Raw genomic sequence first — 27,972 nt, forward strand, 5'->3', positions numbered from 1 at the left:
TCAAGCTTGTCGGAATCATTTTCTGAATGACGGACGAACAAACATCTTCAAAATTAGAAATAATGTTAATTCGTAGAAGGAGAGGTAGAAGGTGGCTGTTGTACCTGAACGGATGTGGATCCAATAACAAGTTCAGAGTATTTGTCAGACGAGTAGCCCACCACTTTCAATTTCGGCGCAGAAATGACATTGATTCTTGTTGGACCTTCTTGATCAACTACAAGTAATCTCTCAAGTGCAGGTGTGTCCTGGATGACCATATCGTGGTCCACCTTTTGTGATGTCTTCCTGCCGCACCATCAACACACATAAATAGTCCAGAGAGTCATGGAGGTGATCTGGAAGGTACTCAACCCATTGATCGCCTGAAGACGAAGGTACTCGAGTGCAGTACAGCCACAGAGCAGGCGCTCCATGTCACCCTTTGAGAGGCAGACGGCGATGAGCTCGAGGTGCTTCAGTCGTGGTAGAATAAGAGCGGGCGCGTCATTAAGGGGCGGGACACGGCAGTTCCTGAACTTGGTGACGCGCAGCGTGGGCGCGACGCGGAGTGCGGACGTTGGCAGCGACCGCATATGCCCATCATAAAAAGTGAGCTCCTCGAGCTGATCTAGGGCGGCAGATCAGAACCAGTCGTCAAGCTTGGCTCGGTCCTTGCCATTGGAATGGAACTTGCCCATTCTAAGGCCTTTGGTTGGGCCAAGGTGGCTGCCGAGGATCTTGGAGAATGCATCCAAGCTTTTGCGATAGACATAGCAGAGCTCGTGGGTGTCGATGAGGTCGAGAGGGCTGGAGTTCCATAGGGGGCGCCACCGTCGGGAAAGGAGGGTTGTCCGCGTCCCATATTTGATTGGGAGGAGGGAGATGATGACTCTCAACATATCATCAGGGAAGCTACTGATTAAGTCCAGGCCTGCCGGAGTCGCTTCGGTTGTATCTCGCCCCGCCTCCGCTTGTTGGCAGCCCCGTTCTCCACCTCCGGAGTCTCCTTGTCAGCGGCGCTTTCTGATAGAAATGGGAGTACAGGGAATATTTAGTTAAAACAGGGCAATAGAAGAGTGTATTGGTAACTAGAAGTTATTAGGTAGGAATATAGTAAGATAAGGGAATAACAATTGGTTGCTTAAATGCTACAAAATTCATTTGACATTGCTGGGTAAGTCAACATATGCAGATAGTTGAAAAGAAAACTTACTTCGAACGAAGTCTGGACGGATGATTTTGTCGGGGAAGTTAGCATATATCTCATGACCAGGCCCTTCTATGTGTAGTGCAATTTTAGTGCCAGCTTTCAGTACATAAAACTTTGCAATTTCATTCCAAAAGCCAGTGCCAAAATAGGAGTCACCATGTTCATCAAGTCTTACAGTAGCAACTATTGTAAATCCATGGTTTGTGCGCAGTATGACATTCGTGGAGCCTTGATGTATGTAAAGGGAAAAATTATGCACTACATAATCTGTTGCATAGCGAGGGATGTCCTGCAGAAAATGGTAGGGTTGTTAAAGAAAATATGGTAACATGCAAATATGGGCCCAAATTGAAAGAACTGTACAACAGTTGAAATCGAAGGACAAAAGTCTATAATTAAACAGATAGGGTAAACATGATGTCATGGAAATATGAGAGTAATCGAAAGAACAATACATCATTAATTTTCCTAATATAGAAATAAGAGGGGAAAATCCGCTTTGACGTATATGGTGCATGTGGCACCTTTTATCCAAATGTAGCAATATTTAGAATATGTTCAGGAAAGTAGGCCATGCCAACCGATTTAGGGTGAGATTGAACATACCGCGCGTGTCCTCAAGTTATCTGGTACGATGAGATGGAATCTCTGGCGGCGGTCGCCAAGTCCTGAAGTATCGGCGCACTGTACATTCTATGAATGAAAGAAAACCCTCAAATCAGCTCGAATAAAAATGAATTCACAGCGATTTCCGCTGGGTGATTAAAGGAGGCAGATGAACCGGGATAAGAGATGAGATAATATCTCGTTAAATTAGTTACCTTGTCATCTATGAGAAAGAACCCTCAGTGCGGCAGATTCCCCAACTGAGCGGAGCTGGGTCGACCGCGACCAGCGTCGAGAAAGTCGATGGGGACAGGCGGCGGCAAGCGGAAGTGGCGAAATGCGGTGGACTTTGCCGATAGCCTAGCGGCGGCGGCAGGCGGCGAGCTAAGTGTTTACCGCCACGATAGGCGGTGCCATGGTATAGACGCGGAGGAGCTTGTGCAGGTATGAATGGGGAACGTACCGGAGGGGCCGAGGTGGGTGGCGGGCGGGGTGAGGGTTTTTATGACGTGGGGATGGTGAGGGTTTTCTTTTTTATTTTTTGAATTGGGTGGTAAGGGTTTTCTGTCCCACAAAGAATTTTGGGGCGACGGTTTGCTAGAGCGAACCGTGTGTGATTGACGTAGCAGGAAAAATGATAGTCATTGCACACGGTTCCAATTTTGGGAACCGTGTGTGATTGACGTACTACCTCCGTCCTGGTTTATTGGTCCCCTGTTGTAATTTTTACCAAAATTGGGCAAAATATTTAACATACTCAGACATAGATAATAAGCGTACACGTACATAAGCATAGTTCAACCACAAGTACATAGTTCAACCGCCATTAAGCATACTCAAGCGTACATAGTTCGATCCATCCCACATCTCATCTCACATGCAGCCGACACGATCCTGAAGCTTCTCCAGGTACTCGGCGTACGCGCCGTGTGCCACCCTGCGAGAATACTTAGGCTTAAAGGAGCCAACGGCCCGTCCTCTTGCATACGAAAGAACACTTAGATACGCGTCATGAATCTTGTGGTTGCAAAATGGGCATCCATAGCCATCGTTCCAGGTCCTAATACGCCTGTTGTGCATTCCCGCATAAAGCTCCCTCGGGATTCGCCTCTTGTACCTCCTCTGGGCATCTTCATCCTAGCTTTCCACATCGTCAGATAGCACCTATACATATAGTAAAACAAATTTGGCATGAAATCACTGGTTACATGTCGTGAAGTAGGATTGAGAATTTATGGCTATTTATTTATACATATTATGGTTCAATTTTTAAGCACAGTCGTCTATGTACAGACCAATTTTGAAGAAAATAATGGCACAAACATATGTAGGTCATTCAAAATCAATTGTCAAGTCCTTACTAGGAATTATTAGCACGAACACTAACCCTAGTCGGATTACTAGTAGAAATCATTTGCACAGATGAAACAACTAATCACTTATCACCTGTACCATTCAAACAATCAATACACTACACGGATCTAACGAAACTTACTCAGATTTCATGGATTGGGAGAACATAACCACCGGATTTCTATTCCAAAAAGGGGGAGGCAGGAGTAACCAGAGAAACCCTATGATCTATTTGACACATAAATGGGTATAGATGACTAACTAGCTGTCTGTCATCGTCGGAGTCGTCGCCGGAGTGGTCGTCGGAGTCATTGCAGGAGTGGTAGTCGGAGTCGGTGTGGAACTCTGCCTCCGGCTGTGGAAGCTCGACGCCGTCGACGACGTCAGGGTGCAGTGATAACTCGCCGGCGGTGACGGCAACCTCTGTCTCCATCTCCACGCCGTGCTCCGGTGCTTTAGCATCCCCGACGTCGCCACTCCCTTCGATGGGGCACTTCAGCGGCATCCTCATACACTGACAGCTTTGAGGACTGAGAGCGGCGTCGAGGTTGCAAGCGGAGAAAGAGGATTGTGTGTGCGTAGCGAGGATGGGGGTGCGGCCGCTCAGGCGCACCATTAATATGGAGTAGTGGGAGTTGTGGGAGAGAGGCGGACGGCGATCAAACCGATGGCTCGCCTCCTGGTGAGCATGTGCACCGGACTGCTGGCATGCCTACCAAAGTTTCACACAGCTACTCGCACGCCTCCCGATGACACTGCGCAGCGAGCACGCCTCCGTCAATCACACACCTGCACGCACGCCTCCCCGTCTGCCTGCGCAGCGGACTGCTCGCATGTGTCTTGTCAACTCACGCCTGCTTGCACGCCACACGGGTCGCGCGGTGGCACGTATATTGTTTTTCTATTTGGATGATTAATGCGGCCGCTTTTTGCTTAACCGAAGCATGGCATGTATCCATTGTTGGTCTAACGCTCACGGTTCGAATAAATAATCCGTTTGGGATATTGGTTCCCAATTATTAATAATCTCCCGTCTGTAATTAGATAAAGATTACATCAAAACTAGTCTCAAATTTGACAAAAAAAAGTACAATGCCACTTTCTATTGGTGTCCATATGACAACACGATAAGTTTCATGAACTTCAAATAAGTTTTGGATGTACTAGAATTTAAAAATCAAGATTCTCAATGTTTGGAATTTGTTGCACGGGGAGTAAACATGCACCCAGTGAGACACATGTGTTTTTGCAATCCATTTAGGTGCACTGTCACGTGTGCATGTAGCTCAAAATTGATTTTTGCACATTATACCCATAGAAAATCAATCAATGTACTAAAATGTCTTAATGATCTCTGTGAATTTTTTGAAATTAAAATGTCCCTCCTTTGGTTACATGTATTTTCATCGCGGGATAATTAATTTAACATGCACCATAGTTGCGGTGGATTCGCGGTGTGTGAGTGGGTGTGTGCGTCTGGGGGTGGCAGGTGGCTCGCAGTACACTACGAGTTGTGAGCCACCGTGTGGGTTTGCCATTTTGTTAGGCAGACTGGTGCCACATCAAAGTCGTGAAATCATTATTTAAAACATTACACAACCCTTTCATACATAAATGTTTTGGCCACATGCAGTCGATGGTTGTCCTAAACGACACTCGATACTCGCGTGTGACGCTTTCTATGGGCCCGCGAGGTCGTCGTCCATCATTTTGACGAACAGCCGGCAGTGAGGTTAATTTTACCAACAAGGTATAATATTTTTTGTTTGTGTTATGGTGGTATATAGTACGCGTCGAAGAGGTAGGAGGGGACTAGCATATATACTATACGTATGCGTCCGTGAACAAGTACACCTCACTCAATGTCGGGACTTTTTGGTTACCGAGGCACGTGCCACATCAAAATTGTGAAATTTGTTATTCAAACATCACACAACACCTTTTTGGGCCACATGCATATATATCCTAGCTAGGACACTCACGTGTGACGCTTCCATCTGTGGGCCCACGAGGCCATCATCGATGCATGCATGCATCACTTTGGCCTACATCGGGAAAGGTTAATTAATTTCACCATCGATGAGGATTCTTTTTGGTTGTACATATATTACGGCAAGAGCATATAGTATGCAGTGAAGAGGGGGCAAGGGGACCATCATATGTAGTACGCTTGATATGAACCTTGCTCTCTGTGGGTGCATGCTTTACGGTTTTTGAGGCATGTGGCACATCAAAGTTGTGTATTTTGGGTATTCAACATATATATGTTTGGCCCACATGCAAAGCGATGGTGCTTGTCCTCTCGCACCCACTTAAGCGTTTATCAGCGATATTGATGTTTTCCATCTATGGGCCCGCTTGGTCCATCACTTCTTTTTGCCTGACAACAAGAGAGGTTAATTTGACTTAGGAGGGGATTATTATTTTTGCTCTGGGCTGACATGCATGATACACTTTGAGCACACACATATGCATGTGTATGCATGAATCCCTTGTTGGGGACGTAGTAATTTCAAAAAAAATTCCTACGCACATGCAAGATCATGGTGATGCATAGCAACGAGAGGGGAGAGTGTGATCTACGTACCCTTGTAGACCGAAAGCGGAAGCGTTAGCACAACGCGGTTGATGTAGTCGTACATCTTCACGGCCCGACCGATCAAGCACCGAAACTACGGCACCTCCGAGTTCTAGCACACGTTCAGCTCGATGATGATCCCCGGACTCCGATCTAGTAAAGTGTCAGGGAAGAGTTCCGTCAGCATGATGGCATGGTGACGATCTTGATGTTCTACCATCGCAGGGCTTCGCCTAAGCACCGCTATAATATTATCGAGGATTATGGTGGAGGGGGGCACCGCACACGGCTAAGAGAACGATCACGAAGATCAACTTGTGTGTCTATGGGGTGCCCCCTGCCCCCGTATATAAAGGAGTGGAGGAGGGGAGGGCCGGCCCTCTCTATGGCGCGCCCTAGGGGAGTCCTACTCCCACCGGGAGTAGGATTCCCCCTTTCCTAGTCCAACTAGGAGTCCTTCCAAGTAGGAGGAGTAGGAGACAAGGAAGGGGAAGAGGGAAGAGAAGGAAGGAGGGGGCGCCGCCCCTCCCCCTAGTCCAATTCGGACTAGTCAATGGGGGGGCGCGCGGCCTGCCTCTCCCTCTCCCCTAAAGCCCAATAAGGCCCATATACTTCTTCTCCCGTATTCCCGTAACTCCCCGGTACTACGAAAAATACCCGAACCACTCGGAACCTTTCCGATGTCCGAATATAGTCGTCCAATATATCGATCTTTACGTCTCGACCATTTCGAGACTCCTCGTCATGTCCCCGATCTCATCCGGGACTCCGAACTCCTTCGGTACATCAAAACTCATAAACTCATAATATAATTGTCATCGAAACCTTAAGCGTGCGGACCCTACGGGTTCGAGAACAATGTAGACATGACCGAGACACGTCTCCGGTCAATAACCAATAGCGGAACCTGGATGCTCATATTGGCTCCTACATATTCTACGAAGATCTTTATCGGTCAGACCGCATAACAACATACGTTGTTCCTTTTGTCATCGGTATGTTACTTGCCCGAGATTCGATCGTCGGTATCTTAATACCTAGTTCAATCTCGTTACCGGTAAGTCTCTTTACTCGTTCCGTAATACATCATCTCGCAACTAACTCATCAGTTGCAATGCTTGCAAGGCTTAAGTGATGCGCATTACCGAGAGGGCCCAGAGATACCTCTCCGACAATCGGATTGACAAATCCTAATCTCGAAATACGCCAATCCAACATGTACCTTTGGAGACACCTGTAGAGCTCCTTTATAATCACCCAGTTACATTGTGACGTTTGGTAGCACACAAAGTGTTCCTCCGGCAAACGGGAGTTGCATAATCTCATAGTCATAGGAACATGTATAAGTCATGAAGAAAGCAATAGCAACATACTAAACGATCGGGTGCTAAGCTAATGGAATGTGTCATGTCAATCACATCATTCTCCTAATGATGTGATCCCGTTAATCAAATGACAACACATATCTATGGTTAGGAAACATAACCATCTTCGATTAATGAGCTAGTCAAGTAGAGGCATACTAGTGACACTTTGTTTGTCTATGTATTCACACATGTATTATGTTTCCGGTTAATACAATTCTAGCATGAATAATAAACATTTATCATGAAATAAGGAAATAAATAATAACTTTATTATTGCCTCTAGGGCATATTTCCTTCAGTCTCCCACTTGCACTAGAGTCAATAATCTAGTTCACATTGCCATGTGATTTAACATCAATAGTTCACATCACCATGTAATTAACACCCATAGTTCACATCGTTATGTGACCAACACTCAAAGGGTTTACTAGAGTCAGTAATCTAGTTCACATCGTTTATGTGATTAACACCCAAAGAGTACTAAGGTGTGCTCATGTTTTGCTTGTTAGATAATTTTTAGTCAACGGGTCTGTCACATACAGATCCATAAGTATTTTGCGAATTCTATGTCTACAATGCTCTACACAGAGGTACTCTAGCTAATTGCTCCTACTTTCAATATGTATCTAGATCGAGACTTAGAGTCATCCAGATTTGTGTCAAAACTTGCATCGACGTAATTTTTTACGACGAACCTTTTTGTCACCTCCATAATCGAGAAACATATCCTTATTCCACTAAGGATAATTTTGACCGCTGTCCAGTGATCTACTTCTAGATCACTATTGTACTCTCTTGCCAAAATTAGTGTAAGGTATACAATAGATCTGGTACACAGCATGGCATACTTTATAGAACATATGGCTGAGGCATAGGGAATGACTTTCATTCTCTTTCTATCTTCTGCCGTGGTCGGGTTTTTGAGTCTTGCTCAACTTCACATCTTGTAACACAGGCAAGAATCCTTTCTTTGCTTGATCCATTTTGAATTTCTTCAAAACTTTGTCAAGGTATGTGCTTTGTGAAAGTCCAATTAAGCGTCTTGATCTATCTCTATAGATCTTAATGCCCAATATGTAAGCAGCTTCACCGAGGTCTTTCATTGAAAAACTCTTATTCAAGTATCGTTTTATGCTATCCAGAAATTCTATATCATTTCCGATTAGCAATATGTCATCCACATATAATATCAGAAATGCTATAGAGCTCCCACTCACTTTCTTGTAAATACAGGCTTCTCCAAAAGTCTGTACAAACCCAAATGCTTTGATCACACTATCAAAGCGTTTATTCCAACTCCGAGAGGCTTGCACCAGTCCATAAATGGATCGCTGGAGCTTGCACACTTTGTTAGCTCCTTTTGGATCGACAAAACCTTCCGGCTGCATCATATACAACTCTTCTTCCAGAAATCCATTCAGGAATGTAGTTTTGACATTCATTTGCCAGATTTCATAAAATGCGGCAATTGCTAACATGATCCGGACAGACTTAAGCATAGATACGAGTGAGAAACTCTCATCGTAGTCAACATCTTGAACTTATCGAAAACCTTTTTGCGACAATTCTAGCTTTGTAGATAGTAACACTACTATCAGCGTCCGTCTTCTTCTTGAAGATCCATTTATTTTCAATTGCTTGTCGATCAACGGGCAAGTCAACCAAAGTCCATACTTTGTTTTCATACATGGATCCCATCTTAGATTTCATGGCTTCAAGCCATTTTGCGGAATCTGGGCTTACCATCGCTTCTTCATAGTTCGTTGGTTCATCATGATCTAGTAGCATGATTTCCAGAACAGGATTACCGTACCACTCTGGTGTGGATCTTACTCTGGTTGATCTACGAGGTTCAGTAATAACTTGATCTGAAGTTTCATGATCATCATCATTAACTTCCTCACTAATTGGTGTAGGTGTCACAGAAACCGTTTTCTGTGATGAACTACTTTCCAATAAGGGAGCAGGTACAGTTACCTCATCAAGTTCTACTTTCCTCCCACTCACTTCTTTCGAGAGAAACTCCTTCTCTAGAAAGTTTCCGAATTTAGCAACCAAAGTCTTGCCTTCGGATCTGTGATAGAAGGTGTACCCAACTGTCTCCTTTGGGTATCCTATGAAGACACATTTCTCCGATTTGGGTTTGATCTTATCAGGATGAAACTTTTTCACATAAGCATCACAACCCCAAACTTTAAGAAACGACAACTTTGGTTTCTTGTTAAACCACAGTTCATATAGTGTCGTCTCAACGGACTTAGATGGTGCCCTATTTAACGTGAATGCAGCTGTCTCTAATGCATAACCCCAAAATGATAGTGGTAAATCGGTAAGAAACATCATAGATTGCACTATATCCAATGAAGTACGGTTATGACGTTCGGACACACCATTATGCTGTGGTGTTCCAGGTGGCATGAGTTTGTGAAACTATTCCACATTGTTTTAATTGAAGACCAAACTCGTAACTCAAATATTCGTCTCTGCGATTAGATCGTAGAAACTTTATTTTCTTGTCACGATGATTTTCCACTTCACTCTGAAATTCTTTGAACTTTTCAAATGTTTCAGACTTATGTTTCATCAAGTAGATATACCCATATCTGCTCAAATCATCTGTGAAGGTCAGAAAATAATGATACCCGCCGTGAGCCTTAACACTCATCGGATCGCATACATCAGTATGTATTATTTCCAATAAGTCAGTTGCTCACTCCATTGTTCCGGAGAACGGAGTCTTAGTCATCTTACCCATGAGGCATGGTCCGCAAGCATCAAGTGATTCCAAAATCCCATCAGCATGAAGTTTCTTCATGCGCTTTACACCAATATGACCTAAACGGAAGTGCCACAAATAAGTTGCACTATCATTATTAACTTTGCATCTTTTGGTTTCAATATTATGAATATGTGTGTCACTACGATCGAGATCCAACGAACCATTTTCATTGGGTGTATGACCATAGAAGGTTTTATTCATGTAAACAGAACAACAATTTATTCTCTTACTTAAATGAATAACCGTATTGCAATAAACATGATCAAATCATATTCATGCTCAACAGAAACACCAAATAACACTTATTTAGGTTCAACACTAATCCCGAAAGTATAGGGAGTGTGCGATGATGATCATATCAATCTTGGAACCACTTCCAACACACATCGTCACTTCACCCTTAACTAGTCTCTGTTCATTCTGCAACTCCCGTTTCGAGTTACTACTCTTAGCAACTGAACCAGTATCAAATACCAAGGGTTTGCTACAAACACTAGTAAAGTACACATCAATAATCTGTATATCAAATATACCTTTGTTTACTTTGCCATCCTTCTTATCCGCCAAATACTTGGGGCAGTTCTGCTTCCAGTGACCAGTCCCTTTGCAGTAGAAGCACTTAGTGACTTGGGCTTCTTCACTTGAGCAGCAACTTGCTTGCCGTTCTTCTTGAAGTTCCCCTTCTTCCCTTTGCCCTTTTCTTGAAACTAGTGGTTTCATCAACCATCAACACTTGATGTTTTTCTTGATTTCTACCTTCGTCGATTTCAGCATCACGAAAAGCTTGGGAATCATTTTTGTTATCCCTTGCATATTATAGTTCATCACGAAGTTCTACTAACTTGGTGATGGTGACTAGAGAATTCTGTCAATCACTATCTTATCTGGAAGATTAACTCCCACTTGATTCAAGCGATTGTAGTACCCAGACAATCTGAGCACATGCTCACTAGTTGAGCGATTCTCCTCCATCTTTTAGCTATAGAACTTGTTGGAGACTTCATATCTCTCAACTCGGGTATTTGCTTGAAATATTAACTTCAACTCCTGGAACATCTCATATGGTCCATGACGTTCAAAACGTCTTTGAAGTCCCAATTCTAAGTCGTTAAGCATGGTGCACTAAACTATCAAGTAGTCATCATATTGAGCTAGCCAAACGTTTATAACGTCTGTATCTGCTCCTGCAATAGGTCTGTCACCTAGCGGTGCATCAAGGACATAATTCTTCTATGCAGCAATGAGGATAAACCTCAGATCACGGATCCAATCCGCATCATTTCTACTAACATCTTTCAACTTAGTTTTCTCTAGGAACATATATAAAATATAGGGAAGCAACAACGCGAGCTATTGATCTACAACATAGATATGCTAATGCTACCAGGACTAAGTTCATGATAAATTAAAGTTCAATTAATCATATTGCTTAAGAACTCCTACTTAGATAGACATCCCTCTAATCTTCTAAGTGATCACGTGATCCATATCAACTAAACCATGTCCGATCATCACGTGAGATGGAGTAGTTTCAATGGTGAACATCACTATGTTGATCATATCTACTATATGATTCACGCTCGACCTTTCGGTCTCCGTGTTCCGAGGCCATATCTGTATATGCTTGGCTCGTCAAGTATAACCTGAGTATTCCGCGTGTGCAACTGTTTTGCACCCGTTGTATTTGAACATAGAGCCTATCACACCCGATCATCACGTGGTGTCTCAGCACGAAAAACTTTCGCAACGGTGCATACTCAGGGAGAACACTTCTTGATAATTAGCGAGAGATCATCTTAAAATGCTACCGTCAATCAAAGCAAGATAAGATGTATAAAAGATAAACATCATATGCAATCAAAATATGTGACATGATATGTCCATGATCATCTTGCGCCTTTGATCTCCATCTCCAAAGTACTGTCATGATCTCTATCGTCACCGGCATGACACCATGATCTCCATCATCTTGATCTATATCAATGTGTCGTTACATGGTCGTCTCGCCAACAATTGCTCTTACAACTATTGCTATCGCATAGCGATAAAGTAAAGCAATTATTTGGCGCTTGCATCTTATGCAATAGAGAGACAACCAAAAGGATTTTGCCAGTTGCCGATAACTTCAACAAAACATGATCATCTCATACAACAACTTATATCTCATCACATCTTGACCATATCACATCACAACATGCCCTGCAAAAACAAGTTAGACGTCCTCTACTTTGTTGTTTCAAGTTTTACGTGGCTGCTACGGGCTTAAGCAAGAACCAATCTTACCTACGCATCAAAAACCACAATGATAGTTTGTCAAGTTGGTGTTGTTTTAACCTTCGCAAGGACCGGGCGTAGTCACACTCGGTTCAACTAAAGTTGGAGAAACTGACACCCGCCAGCCACCTGTGTGCAGAGCACGTCGGTAGAACCAGTCTCGCGTAAGCGTACGCGTAATGTCGGTCCAGGCCACTTCATCCAACAATACCGCTGAACCAAAGTATGACATGCTGGTAAGCAGTATGACTTATATCGCCCACAACTCACTTGTTCTACTCATGCACAACATCAACATATAAAACCTAGGCTCTGATACCACTATTGGGGAACGTAGTAATTTCAAAAAAATTCCTACGCACACGCAAGATCATGGTGATGCATAGCAACGAGAGGGGAGAGTGTGATCTACGTACCCTTGTAGACCGAAAGCGGAAGCGTTAGCACAACGCGGTTGATGTAGTCGTACGTCTTCATGGCCCGGCCGATCAAGCACCGAAACTACGACACCTCCGAGTTCTAGCACACGTTCAGCTCGATGACAATCCCCGGACTCCGATCCGGCAAAGTGTCGGGGAAGAGTTCCATCAGCATGACGGTGTGGTGACGATCTTGATGTTCTACCGTCGCAGGGCTTCGCCTAAGCACCGCTACAATATTATCGAGGATTATGGTGGAGGGGGCACCGCACACGGCTAAGAGAACAATCACGAAGATCAACTTGTGTGTCTATGGGGTGCCCCTGCCCCCGTATATAAAGGAGTGGAGGAGGGGAGGGCCGGCCCTCTCTATGGCGCGCCCTAGGGGAGTCCTACTCCCACCGGAAGTAGGATTCCCCCTTTCCTAGTCCAACTAGGAGTCCTTCCAAGTAGTAGGAGTAGGAGACAAGGAAGGGGAAGAGGGAAGAGAAGGAAGGAGGGGGCACCGCCCCTCCCCCTAGTCCAATTCGGACTAGTCAATGGGAGGGCGCGCGGCCTGCCTCTCCCTCTCCCCTAAAGCCCGATAAGGCCCATATACTTCTTCTCCCGTATTCCCGTAACTCCCCGGTACTCCGAAAAGTACCCGAACCACTCGGAACCTTTCCGATGTCTGAATATAGTCGTCCAATATATCGATCTTTACGTCTCGACCATTTCGAGACTCCTCGTCATGTCCCCGATCTCATCCGGGACTCCGAACTCCTTCGGTACATCAAAACTCATAAACTCATAATATAATTGTCATCGAAACCTTAAGCGTGCGGACCCTACAGGTTCGAGAACAATGTAGACATGACCGAGACACGTCTCCGGTCAATAACCAATAGCGGAACCTGGATGCTCATATTGGCTCCTACATATTCTACGAAGATCTTTATCGGTCAGACCGCATAACAACATACGTTGTTCCTTTTGTCATCGGTATGTTACTTGCCCGAGATTCGATCAACGGTATCATAATACCTAGTTCAATCTCGTTACCCGCAAGTCTCTTTACTCGTTCCGTAATACATCATCTCGCAACTAACTCATCAGTTGCAATGCTTGCAAGGCTTAAGTGATGTGCATTACCGAGAGGGCCCAGAGATACCTCTCCGACAATCGGAGTGACAAATCCTAATCTGGAAATACGCCAACCCAACATGTACCTTTGGAGACACCTGTAGAGCTCCTTTATAATCACCCAGTTACGTTGTGACGTTTGGTAGCACATAAAGTGTTCCTCTGGCAAATGGGAGTTGCATAATCTCATAGTCATAGGAACATGTATAAGTCATGAAGAAAGCAATAGCAACATACTAAACGATCGGGTGCTAAGCTAATGGAATGTGTCATGTCAATCACATCATTCTCCTAATGATGTGATCCCGTTAATCAAATGACAACACATGTCTATGGTGAGGAAACATAACCATCTTCGATTAGTGAGCTAGTCAAGTAGAGGCATACTAGTGACACTTTGTTTGTCTATGTATTCACACATGTATTATGTTTCCGGTTAATACAATTCTAGCATGAATAATAAACATTTATCATGAAATAAGGAAATAAATAATAACTTTATTATTGCCTCTAGGGCATATTTCCTTCATCCCTCCCATCGAGTCAAAGTGGCTAGTACAACGACACCATCATGAACCGATCTCGCTCTATGTGGGGAGCTAGTGTACGATTTTTGACACACGCGCCAGATCAATGTTGTTTATTCAAACATGCATGCACGCATCACCTCCATACATATGCATGTAGTGGTTGCCTTCGAACGATACACTCCCTCGCGTGGTTATTGGCGACAAGCCTATATATTCGTGGGCCTGCATGGACATCCGTGATCACCTTGACCAACAACAAGATAGGTTACCATAGCGGATTCTTCATTTGGTTAGTGTTATCGTAGTATAGGTCATGGTGAGATTCAGACCTAATTAAGTTTGAGCGCATATATTATGCATGCATGCATATATGAATCCCCGTCGTTGGCTTGAAGTGTGGTGTAACATACATATGCATCGTCAACCTAACCCTCACTCAGCTTGGGGATTTCTAGTTCGACATCACGGTGTCACATCAAAGTTGTTCATTGTTACTCAAAAACACATCTCTCCACACATATGTTTGGGCCACACGCATGCAGTGGTTGTCTTTGGGGACTAGCTACTTGCGTGATTATTGGCGAGCTAGCCCATCTCCGGGGTCGCATGGATGGACATCACTTTGACCAACAACAAGAGAGAGGTGTACAACCAAGGTGGATTATTCTTGGTCCGTTTTACGATCCATCTTGGTGAGATATATGCCTCTTTTTCCCGTCGACTGAAAGTGTGTGTGGGGGGGGGGGTTGCTACATCGCACTTTGCTAGGTGAACTGTCGCTGTCAAAACCGGCGGATCTCGGGTAGGGGGTCCCGAACTATGTGTTTGAGGTTGATGGTAAAAGGACACAAGGGACACGAAGTTTTACCCAGGTTCGGGCCCTCTGGATGGAGGTAATACCCTACATCCTGCTTGATTAATATTGATGAGTATGGGGGTTACAAGAGTTGATCTACCACGAGATCGTAATGGCTAAAACCCTAGAAGTCTAGCCTATATGATTATGATTGTCCCTATGGACTAAACCCTCCGGTTTATATAGACACTGGAGGGGACTAGGCTTGTACAAAGTCGGTTATAGAGAAAAGGAATCTTCATATTCGAACGCCAAGCTTGCCTTCTACGCCAAGGAGAGTCCCATCCGGACACAGGTGAGAGTCTTTGGTCTTGTATCTTCACAGCGCATCAGTTCGGCCCACGTCAAACAGGTCGGACGCCCGAGGACCCCTTAGTCCAGGACTCCCTCAATAGCCCCCAAACCAGGCTTCAATGACGAGGTGTCCGGCGCGCAGCTTGTCTTCGGCATTGCAAGGCGGGTTCCTCCTCCGATGACTTCAAAGAGATGTATTCGGCCTTCCATTTAATGTCGTACCCACTGATACGTCTCCAACGTATCTATAATTTTTTTATTGTTCCATGCTATTATATTATCTGTTTTGGATGTTAATGGGCTTATTTATAAACTTTTATATTATTTTTGGGACTAACCTACTAACCTAAGGCCCAGTGCAAATTGTTGTTTTTTTTGCCTATTTCAGTGTTTCGCAGAAAAGGAATATCAAACGGAATGAAACCTTCGGGAGAGTTATTTTTGGAACAAACGTGATCCAGGGGACTTGGAGTAGACGTCAAGAAATCAACGAGGAGGCCACGAGGCGGGGAGGCGTGCCTGCCCCCCTGGGCGTGCCCCCACCCTCGTGGGCCCCTCGTAGCTCCACCGACCTACTTCTTCCTCCTATATATATCCATATACCCTGAAAACATCCAGGAGCACCACGAAACCCTATTTCCACTGCCGCAACCTTTTGTACCCAAGAGATCCCATCTTGGGGCCTTTTTCGGAGCTCCGGTGGAGGGGGATCAATCACGGAGGGCTTCTACATCAACACCATAGCCTCTCCGATGATGTGTGAGTAGTTTACCACAGACCTTCGGGTCCATAGTTATTAGCTAGATGTCTTCTTCTCTCTCTTTGGATCTCAATACAGTGTTCTCCTTGATCTTCTTGGAGATCTATTTGATGTAACTCTTTTTGTGGTGTGTTTGTCAAGATCCGATGAATTGTGGGTTTATGATCAAGTTTATCTATGAACAATATTTGATTCTTCTCTGAAATCATTTATGTATGATTGGTTATCTTTGCAAGTCTCTTCGAATTATCAGTTTGGTTTGGCCTACTAGATTGATCTTTCTTGCAATGGGAGAAGTGCTTAGCTTTGGGTTCAATCTTGTGGTGTCCTTTCCTAGTGACAGTAGGGGTAGCAAGGCATGTATTGTATTATTGCCATCGAGGATAAAAATATGGGGTTTATATCATATTTCTTGAGTTTATCCCTCTACATCATGTCATCTTGCCTAATGCATTAATTTGTTCTTATGAACTTAATACTCTAGATGCATGCTGGATAGCGGTCGATGTATGGAGTAATAGTAGTAGATGCATAATCGTTTCGGTCTAGTTGTCGCGGACGTGATGCCTATATACATGATCATGCCTAGATATTCTCATAATTATTCACTCTTCTATCAATTGCTCGACAGTAATTTGTTCACCCATCGTAATATTTATGCTATCTTGAGAGAAGCCACTAGTGAAACCTATGGCCCCCACATCTATCTTTTATCATATAAGTTTCCAATCTACTTTATTTTTCAATCTTTATTTTTCAATCTATATCATAAAAATACCAAAAATATTTATCTTATTATTATTATCTCTATCAGATCTCACTCTCGTAAGTGACCGTGATGGGATTGACAACCCCTTTATCGTGTTGGTTGCGAGGTTCTTATTTGTTTGTGTAGGTACGAGGGACTTGCGTGTAGTCTCCTACTGGATTGATACCTTGGTTCTCAAAAACTGAGGGAAATACTTACGCTACTTTGCTGCATCACCCTTTCCTCTTCAAGGGCAAACCAACGCAATGCTCAAGAGGTAGCAAGAAGGATTTCTGGCACCGTTGCCGGGGAGATCTACGCACAAGTCAAGACATACCAAGTACCCATCACAAACTCTTATCCCTCGCATTACATTATTTGCCATTTGCCTCTCGTTTTCCTCTCCCCCACTTCTAAAATGATTTTTGAAAACCTTTGCCTTTTCTCCGCCTTCTTCCCCTATGTATCTTTGTTTGTGTTTCCATGCGCCTTCTATTTGCTTGCATCTTTGCTTGCTAAAAATCTATTAATATGGATCCACTTAAAGTGTTCTACTTGGATCATCTTCGATCCTTATGTGCTTGTGCTGAAACCCTAACTAGCCTAGTTGATGGGAAATCTTTAGATGAGCATGCTCATTTTGTGCGTCACCGTTTGTCTGAAAAAGGGAGACTCTTATGGGATCAAATGAAAAGATTGTTGTGTTATGCTTGGAATCTTTGTGATTTTACTTGTTGCTCTGAAAATTTTGACATACTTAAATATTGCTATGAAAACTATGCTCATAATGTCCATGTCAAAGAATTTATTGAAAGAATGAACGATATGCATGAATCTATAGATAATGATGATTCTGATGATTTGATTGAAATATCCCTTGATGAACATGATGCTTGCTATTCTTGTGGCCATGATGCCAATATTTATGAAGATGAATTTGCTATAGTTCCTTATGTTAAACATGAGATCGTTGCTATTGCACCCATACTTGATAGTTCCTTCGATGAAAAGCATGATTGCAATGATGTTATTATAAATTCTATTAATGTCAATTGTGCTAATAATATGCAAAACCCTAAGCTTGGGGATGCTAGTTTTGCTATGTCCTCTACTTGTTGCAATGATCATGATTGGGGTGATTCTTCTTTTGATCTTGAAAATTTATTTAAGCTCCATATGAATATGAGATTGATAATAGTGTTTGCAATATTATTGAAAGTGGGTTTGGAAGAGTGCCAACTTTTGATCTTGGAAGAATGCTCAATATTATGAAATTTTTGATAATAGTGTTAATCCCACTATTTTGGAAGAGTGTTAACTTTGCATGCATGTGGATCGTGTTGAAAATATTTTATGTGATAGCTATTTTGTTAAATTTTCTTATGATCCCACATGTAATTATTATGAGAGAGGGAAATATGATTGTAGAAATTTTCATCTTACTAAATTACCTCTCATTATGTTGAGATTGCCATTGTTTCTTTCCGCTTCCTTGCATATGCTAGTTTTTGCTTGCTATGATAACTTGTTTGCCTTTAAGATGCCTATGCATAGGAAGTATGTTAGACTTAGATGTGTTTTTCACGTGTTTCATGATTCTCTCTTTGTGCTTCAATTCTTGTCTTTCATGTGAGCATCATTGAAATTATCAATGCCTAGCTAGGGGCGTTAAACAATAGCGCTTGTTGGGAGGCAACCCGATTTTATTTTTGTTTCTTAATTTTTGGTTCTGTTTATTAATAAATAATTCATATAGCCTCTGTTTAGATGTGGTTTTATGCTTTTAATTAGTGTTTGTGCCAAGTAGAACCTTTGGGAAGACTTGGGGGGAGTTTTAGTGATCTTGCTGTAAAAAAACAGAAACTTTAGCGCTCACGAGATTTGCTGCCATTTTTTACTGGAGAGTGCGATTAGGTTGATTCTTTTTGAAGATGATTAATAGACAAATTCCTCACGTTCAACAATTTATTTCAGAATTTTTGGGGTTACAGAAGTATTCAAACCTACAGATTACTACATACTGTTCTGTTTTTGACAGATTCTGTTTTTCGTGTGTTGTTTGCTTATTTTGATGAATCTATGGCTAGTATCGGAGTGTATGAACCATAGAGAAGTTGGAATAAAGTAGGTTTAACACCAATATAAATAAAGAATGATTTAATTACAGTACCTTAAGTGGTGGTTTGTTTTCTTATACTAACGGAGCTTATGAGATTTTCTGTTGAGTTTTGTGTTGTGAAGTTTTCAAGTTTTGGGTAAAGATTTGATGGATTATGGAATAAGGAGTGTCAAGAGCCTAACCTTGGGGATGCCCAAGGCACCCCAAGGTAACATTCAAGGACAACCAAAAGCCTAAGCTTGGGGATGCCCCGGAAGGCATCCCCTCTTTCGTCGTCTTCCATCGGTAACTTTACTTGAGGCTATATTTTTATTCACCACATGATATGTGTTTTGCTTGGAGCGTCTTGTATGATTTGGGTCTTTTATTTTTAGTTTACCACAATCATCCTTGCTGTACACACCTTGACACACATGAATTGTAATTTATTAGAATACTCTATGTGCTTCACTTATATCTTTTGAGCTAGATAATTTTGCTCTAGTGCTTCACTTATATCTTTTAGAGCACGGTGGTGGTTTTATTTTATAGAAATTATTGATCTCTCATGCTTCACTTATATTATTTTTATAGTCCTTTAGAACAGCATGGTAATTTTCTTTGGTTATGAAATTGGTCCTAATATTATAGGCATCCAAGATTGGTATAATAAAAACTTGCATAAAAAGTGCGTTGAATACTATGAGAAGTTGGATTCTTGATAATTGTTTTGAGATATGAGGATGGTGATATTAAAGTTGTGCTAGTTGAGTAGTTGTGAATTTGATAAATACTTGTGTTGAAGATTGCAAGTCCCGTATCATGCACGTATGGTAACCGTTGTGTAACAAATTTGAAACATGAGGTGTTCTTTGATTGTCTTCCTTATGAGTGGCGGTCGGGGACGAGCGATGGTCTTTTCCTACCAATCTATCCCCCTAGGAGCATGCGCGTAGTGCTTGGTTTTTGATTACTTGTAGATTTTTGCAATAAGTATATGAGTTCTTTATGACTAATGTTGAGTCCATGGATTATACGCACTCTCACCCTTCCATCATTGCTAGCCTCTTAGGTACCAAGAAGGATTTCTGGCGCCGTTTTAAGAAGAGGTAGCAAGAAGGATTTCTGGTGCCGTTGCCGGGGAGGTCTACGCAAAAGTCAATATACCAAGTACCCATCACATACCCTTATCTCCCGCATTACATTATTTTCCATTTGCCTCTCGTTTTCCTCTCCCCCCCCCCCACTTCACCCTTGGCATTTTATTCGCCCTCTCTCTCTCTATCCTCCCTCTATTTGCCTCTTTTTGTCCACTTACTTTTTGCTTTCTTGTGTGTTAAGTTTGTTTGCTTGTCATCATGGCTAGTTCTTTACCTTCTGCCTCTATGTCTGAAATTGGGGATACTATTGTCGATAATAATTTTGATACTCCTACTAAAGAACCCATTATCTCACATATAAAAAGATTCCGTGTTGGTAGTGGTAATATTATTGGAAAAGGAGTTATTCAAGATTTCTTTACTTGTGCCAGTGCTTTACCCTCTATGGGTAGTTCTATCCTTCATAGAACTAGTAGTCTTGCGGACGCTATTGCCATGCTTATAGTCAAACTTGAAAGGCAATTCATGCACATGCATCCTTCCATACAAAGGATTTTCCTAGAATTTTCTAATATTGAGCATTTTTCTCTTAAGCATGTCGTTACTATCTTTTTGGCTCATGAGTTTCGATTCATAATAAAAGAGGCCAAAGAAATCTTTGCGCATTATTGGGTGGACGCTTGCCGTCCTCCCATAGAGGCCATCCTCTTTGATCGAGAAGAAATAATGTGTTTTCAATCTCTAGACTATGTTGCTTTCAATGAAAATCTTAGAAAAAGGGTGTCTACCAATGTTTTAGTTGATAGAATTTCTGAACTTAATGATGATTTGGCTATTGAAATAATGAATTGGGATATTCTCTTGAATATAGGCTCACAAAGTTTTGTCAAAAGAATGCTTATAATAATGAATTGTTTGTGCAATATGAAGGACCGAAGGAGGAACCTATACCTCCGAAGGTTGATCTTGGAGACTTTTGTCCCAATAAATTTAGCCCTTTTGATTACTTTTGCTTGACTCAAAGAAAACTTGCTGCTGAACGTAGAGAATATGAAATGATTTTTAATAATCTATCTTACTATTATGGCAATACCTAGATCTATTTTTGCTTGTTATGCCTAGCTAGGGGCGTTAAACGATAGCGCTTGTTGGGAGGCAACCCAATTTTATTTTTATTCCTTGTTTTTTGCTCCTGTTTAGTAATAAATAAATTATATAGCCTCTGTTTTGGTTCTGTTTTTTGTGTTTAATTAGTGTTTGTGCCAAGTAGAACCGTTGGGAAGACTTGGGGAAAGTCTTGTTGAACTTGCTGTAAAAAACAGAAACTTTAGTGCGCACGAGAACTGCTGTCATTTTTATTTGGAGAGTGATATTTAGTTAATTCTTTTTGCAGATGATTAATAGATAAATTCCTCACGTCCATAAATTTATTTTATAATTTTTGGGGTTCCAGATCTTGCGCTAGCTACAGATTACTACAGACTGTTCTGTTTTTGACAGATTCTGTTTTTCGTGTGTTGTTTGCTTATTTTGATGAATCTATGGCTAGTAAATTAGTTTATAAACCATAGAGAAGTTGGAATACAGTAGGTATAACACCAATATAAATAAATAATGAGTTCATTACAGTACCTTGAAGTGGTCTTTTGTTTTCTTTCGCTAACAGGGCTCACGAGATTTTCTACTTTAAGTTTTGTGTTGTGAAGTTTTCAAGTTTTGGGTAAAGATTTGATGGATTATGGAACAAGGAATGGCAAGAGCCTAAGCTTGGGGACGCCCATAGCACCACCAAGATAATCTAAGGACACCTAAAAGCCAAAGCTTGGGGATGCCTCAGAAGGCATCCCCTCTTTCCTCTACTTCTATCGGTAACTTTACTTGGAGCTATATTTTTATTTACCACATGATATGTGTTTTGCTTGGAGCGTCTTGTATGATTTGAGTCTTTTCTTGTTAGTTTACCACAATCATCCTTTCTGTACACACCTTTTGAGAGAGCCATACGTGATTTGGAATTTGTTAGAATACTCTATGTGCTTCGCTTATATCTTTTGAGTTATACAATTTTACTCTAGTGCTTCACTTATATCTTTTAGAGCACGATGGTGGATTTGTCTTATAGAAACTATTGATCTCTCATGCTTCACTTAGATTATTTTGAGAGTCTTAATAGCATGGTAATATGTTTAAAAGCCTAATATGCTTGGTATGCAAGATTAATAATAAAACTTTCTTATGAGTGTGTTGAATACTATGATAGGTTTGATACTTGATAATTGTTTTGAGATATGGAGATGGTGATATTAAAGTCATGCTAGTTGAGTAGTTGTGAATTTGAGAAATACTTGTGTTGAAGCTTGTGATTCCCGTAGCATGCACGTATGGTGAACCGTTATGTGATGAAGTCAGAGCATGATTTATTTATTGATTGTCTTCCTTATGAGTGGCGGTCGGGGACGAGCGATGGTCTTTTCCTACCAATCTATCCCCCTAGGAGCATGCGCGTAATACTTTGCTTTGATAACTTATAGATTTTTGCAATAAGTATATGAGTTCTTTATGACTAATGTTGAGTCCATGGATTATACGCACTCTCACCCTTCCACCTTTGCTAGCCTCTCTAATACCGCGCACCTTTCGCCGGTATCATACACCCACCATATACCTTCCTCAAAACAGCCACCATACCTACCTATTATGGCTTTTCCATAGCCATTCTGAGATATATTGCCATGCAACTTTCCACCATTCCGTTTATGACACACTCCATCATTGTCATATTGCTTAGCATGATCATGTAGTTGACATCGTATTTGTGGCAAAGCCACCATTCATAATTCTTTCATACATGTCACTCATGCATCATTGCATATCCCGGTACACCGCCGGAGGCATTCACATAGAGTCATATTTTGTTCTAAGTATCGAGTTGTAATTGTTGAGTTGTAAGAAAAATAAAAGTGTGATGATCATCATTACTAGAGCATTGTCCAAGTGAGGAAAGGATGATGGAGACTATGATTCCCCCACAAGACGTGATGAGACGCCGGACGAAAAAAACAGAAGAAAAAATGAGAGAAAAGAGAGAAGGGACAATGTTACTATCCTTTTACCACACTTGTGCTTCAAAGTAGCACCATGATCTTCATAGTAGAGAGTCTCTCATGTTATCACTTTCATATACTAGTGGGAATTTTTCATTATAGAACTTGGCTTGTATATTCCAATGATGGGCTTCCTCAGATTGCTCTAGGTCTTCATGATCAAGCAAGTTGGATGCACACCCACTTAGTTTCTTTTTGAGCTTTCATATACTTATAGCTCTAGTGCATCCGTTGTTAGGGAACGTAGTAATTTCAAAAAAATTCCTACGCACACGCAAGATCATGGTGATGCATAGCAACGAGAGGGGAGAGTGTGATCTACGTACCCTCGTAGACTGACAGCGGAAGCGTTATGACAACGCGGTTGATGTAGTCGTACGTCTTCACGGCCCGACCGATCAAGCACCGAAACTACGGCACCTCTGAGTTCTAGCACATGTTCAGCTCGATGACGATCCCCGGACTCCGATCCAGCAAAGTGTCGGGGAAGAGTTCCGTCCGCACGATGGCGTGGTGATGATCTTGATGTTCAACTATCGCAGGGCTTCGCCTAAGCACCACTACAATATTATCGAGGACTATGGTGGAAGGGGGCACCGCACACGGCTAAGAGGATGATCTTAGAGATCAACTTGTGTGTCTAGGGGTGCTCCCTGCCCCCGTATATAAAGGAGCCAAGGGGGGTGCGGCCGGCCCTAGGAGGAGGCGCGCAGGAGGAGTCCTACTCCTACCGGTAGTAGGACTCCCCCCCCTTTCCCTAGTTGGATTAGGACTTGGGGAAGAAGGAAGAGGGAAGAAAGGAAAGGGGGGGCGGCGCCCCCCTCCTTGTCCAATTCGGACTTGGGGGGGAGGGGCGCGCGGTAGCCCCTAGGCCTCCTCTCCTCTTCCTCCACTAGGCCCATTAAGGCCCATTAGGTTACCGGGGGGTTCTGGTAACCTCCCGGTACTCCGGTAAAATGCCGATTTCACCCGGAACACTTCCGATGTCCAAACATATGCTTCCAATATATCAATCTTTATGTCTCGACCATTTCGAGACTCCTCGTCATGTCCGTGATCACATCCGGGACTCCGAACTAACTTTAGTACATCAAAATATATAAACTCATAATGAAACTGTCATCGTAATGTTAAGCGTGCGGACCCTACGGGTTCGAGAACAATGTAGACATGACCGAGACATGTCTCCGGTCAATAACCAATAGCGGAACCTGGATGCTCATATTGGTTCCCACATATTCTACGAAGATCTTTTATCGGTCAGACCGCATAACAACATACTTTGTTCCCTTTGTCATCGGTATGTTACTTGCCCGAGATTCGATCGTCGGTATCTTAATACCTAGTTCAATCTCGTTACCGGCAAGTCTCTTTACTCGTTTCGTAATACATCATCTCACAACTAACTCATTAGTTGCAATGCTTGCAAGGCTTATGTGATGTGCATTACCGAGAGGGCCCAGAGATACCTCTCCGACAATCGGAGTGACAAATCCTAATCTCGAGATACGCCAACCCAACATGTACCTTTGGAGACACCTGTAGAGCTCCTTTATAATCACCCAGTTACGTTGTGACGTTTGGTAGCACACAAAATGTTCCTCCGGCAAACGGGAGTTGCATAATCTCATAGTCATAGGAACATGTATAAGCCATGAAGAAAGCAATAGCAACATACTAAACGATCGGGTGCTAAGCTAATGGAATGGGTCATGTCAATCACATCATTCTCCTAATAATGTGATCCCGTTAATCAAATGAAAACACATGTCTATGGTTAGGAAACATAACCATCTTTGATTTACGAGCTAGTCAAGTAGAGGCATACTAGTGACGTTTAGTTTGTCTATGTATTCACACAAGTATTATGTTTCCAGATAATACAATTCTAGCATGAACAATAAACATTTATCATGATATAAGGAAATAAAATAATAACTTTATTATTGCCTCTAGGGCATATTTCCTTCATCCGTTGCATGGCAATCCCTACTCACTCACATTGATATCTATTGATGGGCATCTCTATAGCCCGTTGATACGCCTAGTTGATGTGAGACTATCTCCTCCCTTTTTGTCTTCTCCACAACCACCACTCTATTCCACCTATAGTGCTATATCCATGGCTCACGCTCATGTATTGCGTGAAAATTGAAAAGGTTTTGAGAATGTCAAAAGTAGGAAACAATTGCTTGGCTTGTCATCGGGGTTGTGCATGATTTAAATATTTTGTGTGGTGAAGATAGAGCATAGCCAGACTATATGATTTTGTAGGGATAACTTTATTTAGCCATGTTATTTTGAGAAGACATAATTGCTTTGTTAGTATGCTTGAAGTATTATTATTTTCTATGTCAATATGAACTTTTGTCTTGAATCTTTCGGATCTGAATATTCATACCACAATTAAGAAGAATTACATTAAAATTATGCCAAGTAGCACTCAACGTCAAAAATTCTGTTTTTATCATTTACCTACTCGAGGACGAGTAGGAATTAAGCTTGGGGATGCTTGATACGTCTCCAACGTATCTATAATTTTTGATTGCTCCATGCTATATTATCTACTGTTTTGGACATTATTGGGCTTTATTATCCACTTTTATATTATTTTTGGGACTAACCTATTAACTGGAGGCCCAACGCAGAATTGTTGTTTTTTGCCTGTTTTAGGGTTTCGAAGAAAAGGAATATCAAACAGAGTCCAAACGGTATGAAACCTTTGGGAACGTGATTTTCTCACCGAATACAACTCAGGAGACTTGGACCCTACATCAAGCCACGTAACAGGAGGCCACGAGGTAGGGGGCACGCCTACCCCCCCCTAGGCACGCCCTCCACCCTCGTGGGCCCCCTGTTGCTCCACCGACGTACTTCTTCCTCCTATATATATCCACGTACCCCCAAACGATCAGATACGGAGCCAAAACCCTAATTCCACCGTCGCAACTTTCTGTATCCACGAGATCCCATCTTGGGGCCTATTCCGGAGCTCCGCCGGAGGGGGCATCGATCACGGAGGGCTTCTACATCAACACCATAGCCTCTCCGATGAAGTGTGAGTAGTTTACTTCAGACCTACGGGTCCATAGTTAGTAGCTAGATGGCTTCTTCTCTCTTTTTGGATCTCAATACAATGTTCTCCCCCTCTCTTGTGGAGATCTATTCGATGTAATCTTCTTTTTGCGGTGTGTTTGTTGAGACCGATGAATTGTGGGTTTATGATCAAGTCTATCTATGAATAATACTTGAATCTTCTCTGAATTATTTTATGTATGATTGGTTATCTTTGCAAGTCTCTTTGAATTATCCGTTTGGTTTGGCCTACTAGATTGATCTTTCTTGCAATGGGAGAAGTGCTTAGCTTTGGGTTCAATCTTGCGGTGTCCTTTCCCGGTAACAGTAAGGGCAGCAAGGCACGTATTGTATTGTTGCCATCGAGGATAACAATATGGGGTTTTCTTCATATTGCATGAGTCTATCCCTCTACATCATGTCATCTTGCTTAAGGCGTTACTCTGTTTTTAACTTAATACTCTAGATGCATGCTGGATAGCGGTCGATGAGTGGAGTAATAGTAGTAGATGCAGGCAGGAGTCGGTCTACTTGTCTCAGACATGATGCCTATATACATGATCATACCTAGATATTCTCATAACTATGCTCAATTCTGTCAATTGCTAAACAGTAATTTGTTTACCCACCGTAGAATACTTATGCTCTCGAGAGAAGACACTAGTGAAACCTATGGCCCCTGGGTCTATTGATGACCCACAAGTATAGGGATCTATTGTAGTCCTTTCGATAAGTAAGAGTGTCGAACCCAACGAGGAGCAGAAGGAAATGATAAACGGTTTTCAGCAAGGTATTCTCTGCAAGTACTGAAATAAGTGGTAACAGATAGTTTTGTGGTGAGATAATTTGTAACGAGCAACAAGTAACAAAAGTAAATAAAGTGCAGCAAGGTGGCCCAATCCTTTTGTAGAAAAGGACAAGCCTGGACAAACTCTTATATAAGGAAAAGCGCTCCCGAGGACACATGGGAATATCGTCAAGCTAGTTTTCATCACGTTCATATGATTCGCGTTCGGTACTTTGATAATTTGATATGTGGGTGGATCGGTGCTTGGGTGCTGTTCTTACTTGAACAAGCATCCCACTTATGATTAACCTCTACTGCAAGCATCCGCAACTACAACAAAAGTATTAAGGTAAACCTAACCATAGCATGAAACATATGGATCCAAATCAGCCCCTTACGAAGCAACGCATAAACTAGGTTTAAGCTTCTATCGCTCTAGCAACCCATCATCTACTTATTACTTCCCAATGCCTTCCTCTAGGCCCAAATAATGGTGAAGTGTTATGTAGTCGACGTTCACATAACACCACTAGAGGCTAGACAACATACATCTCATCAAAATATCGAACGAATACCAAATTCGCATGACTACTAATAGCAAGACTTCTCCCTTGTCCTCAGGAACAAACATAACTACTCACAAAGCATAAACATGTTCATAATCAGAGGGGTATTAATATGCATAAACGATCTGAACATATGATCTTCCACCAATTAAACCAACTAGCATCAACTACAAGGAGTAATTAACACTACTAGCAACCTACTAGCACCAATCCCGGACTTGGAGACAAGAATTGGATACAAGAGATGAACTTGGGTTTTGAGATGAGATGGTGCTGATGAAGATGTTGATGGAGATTTCCCTCTCCCGATGAGAGGAGCGTTGGTGATGACGATGGCGATGATTTCCCCCTCCGGGAGGGAAGT

The sequence above is a fragment of the Triticum urartu genome, chromosome 2 (genome assembly GCF_003073215.2).
Source record: "Triticum urartu cultivar G1812 chromosome 2, Tu2.1, whole genome shotgun sequence".
Lineage (NCBI taxonomy): Eukaryota > Viridiplantae > Streptophyta > Magnoliopsida > Poales > Poaceae > Triticum > Triticum urartu.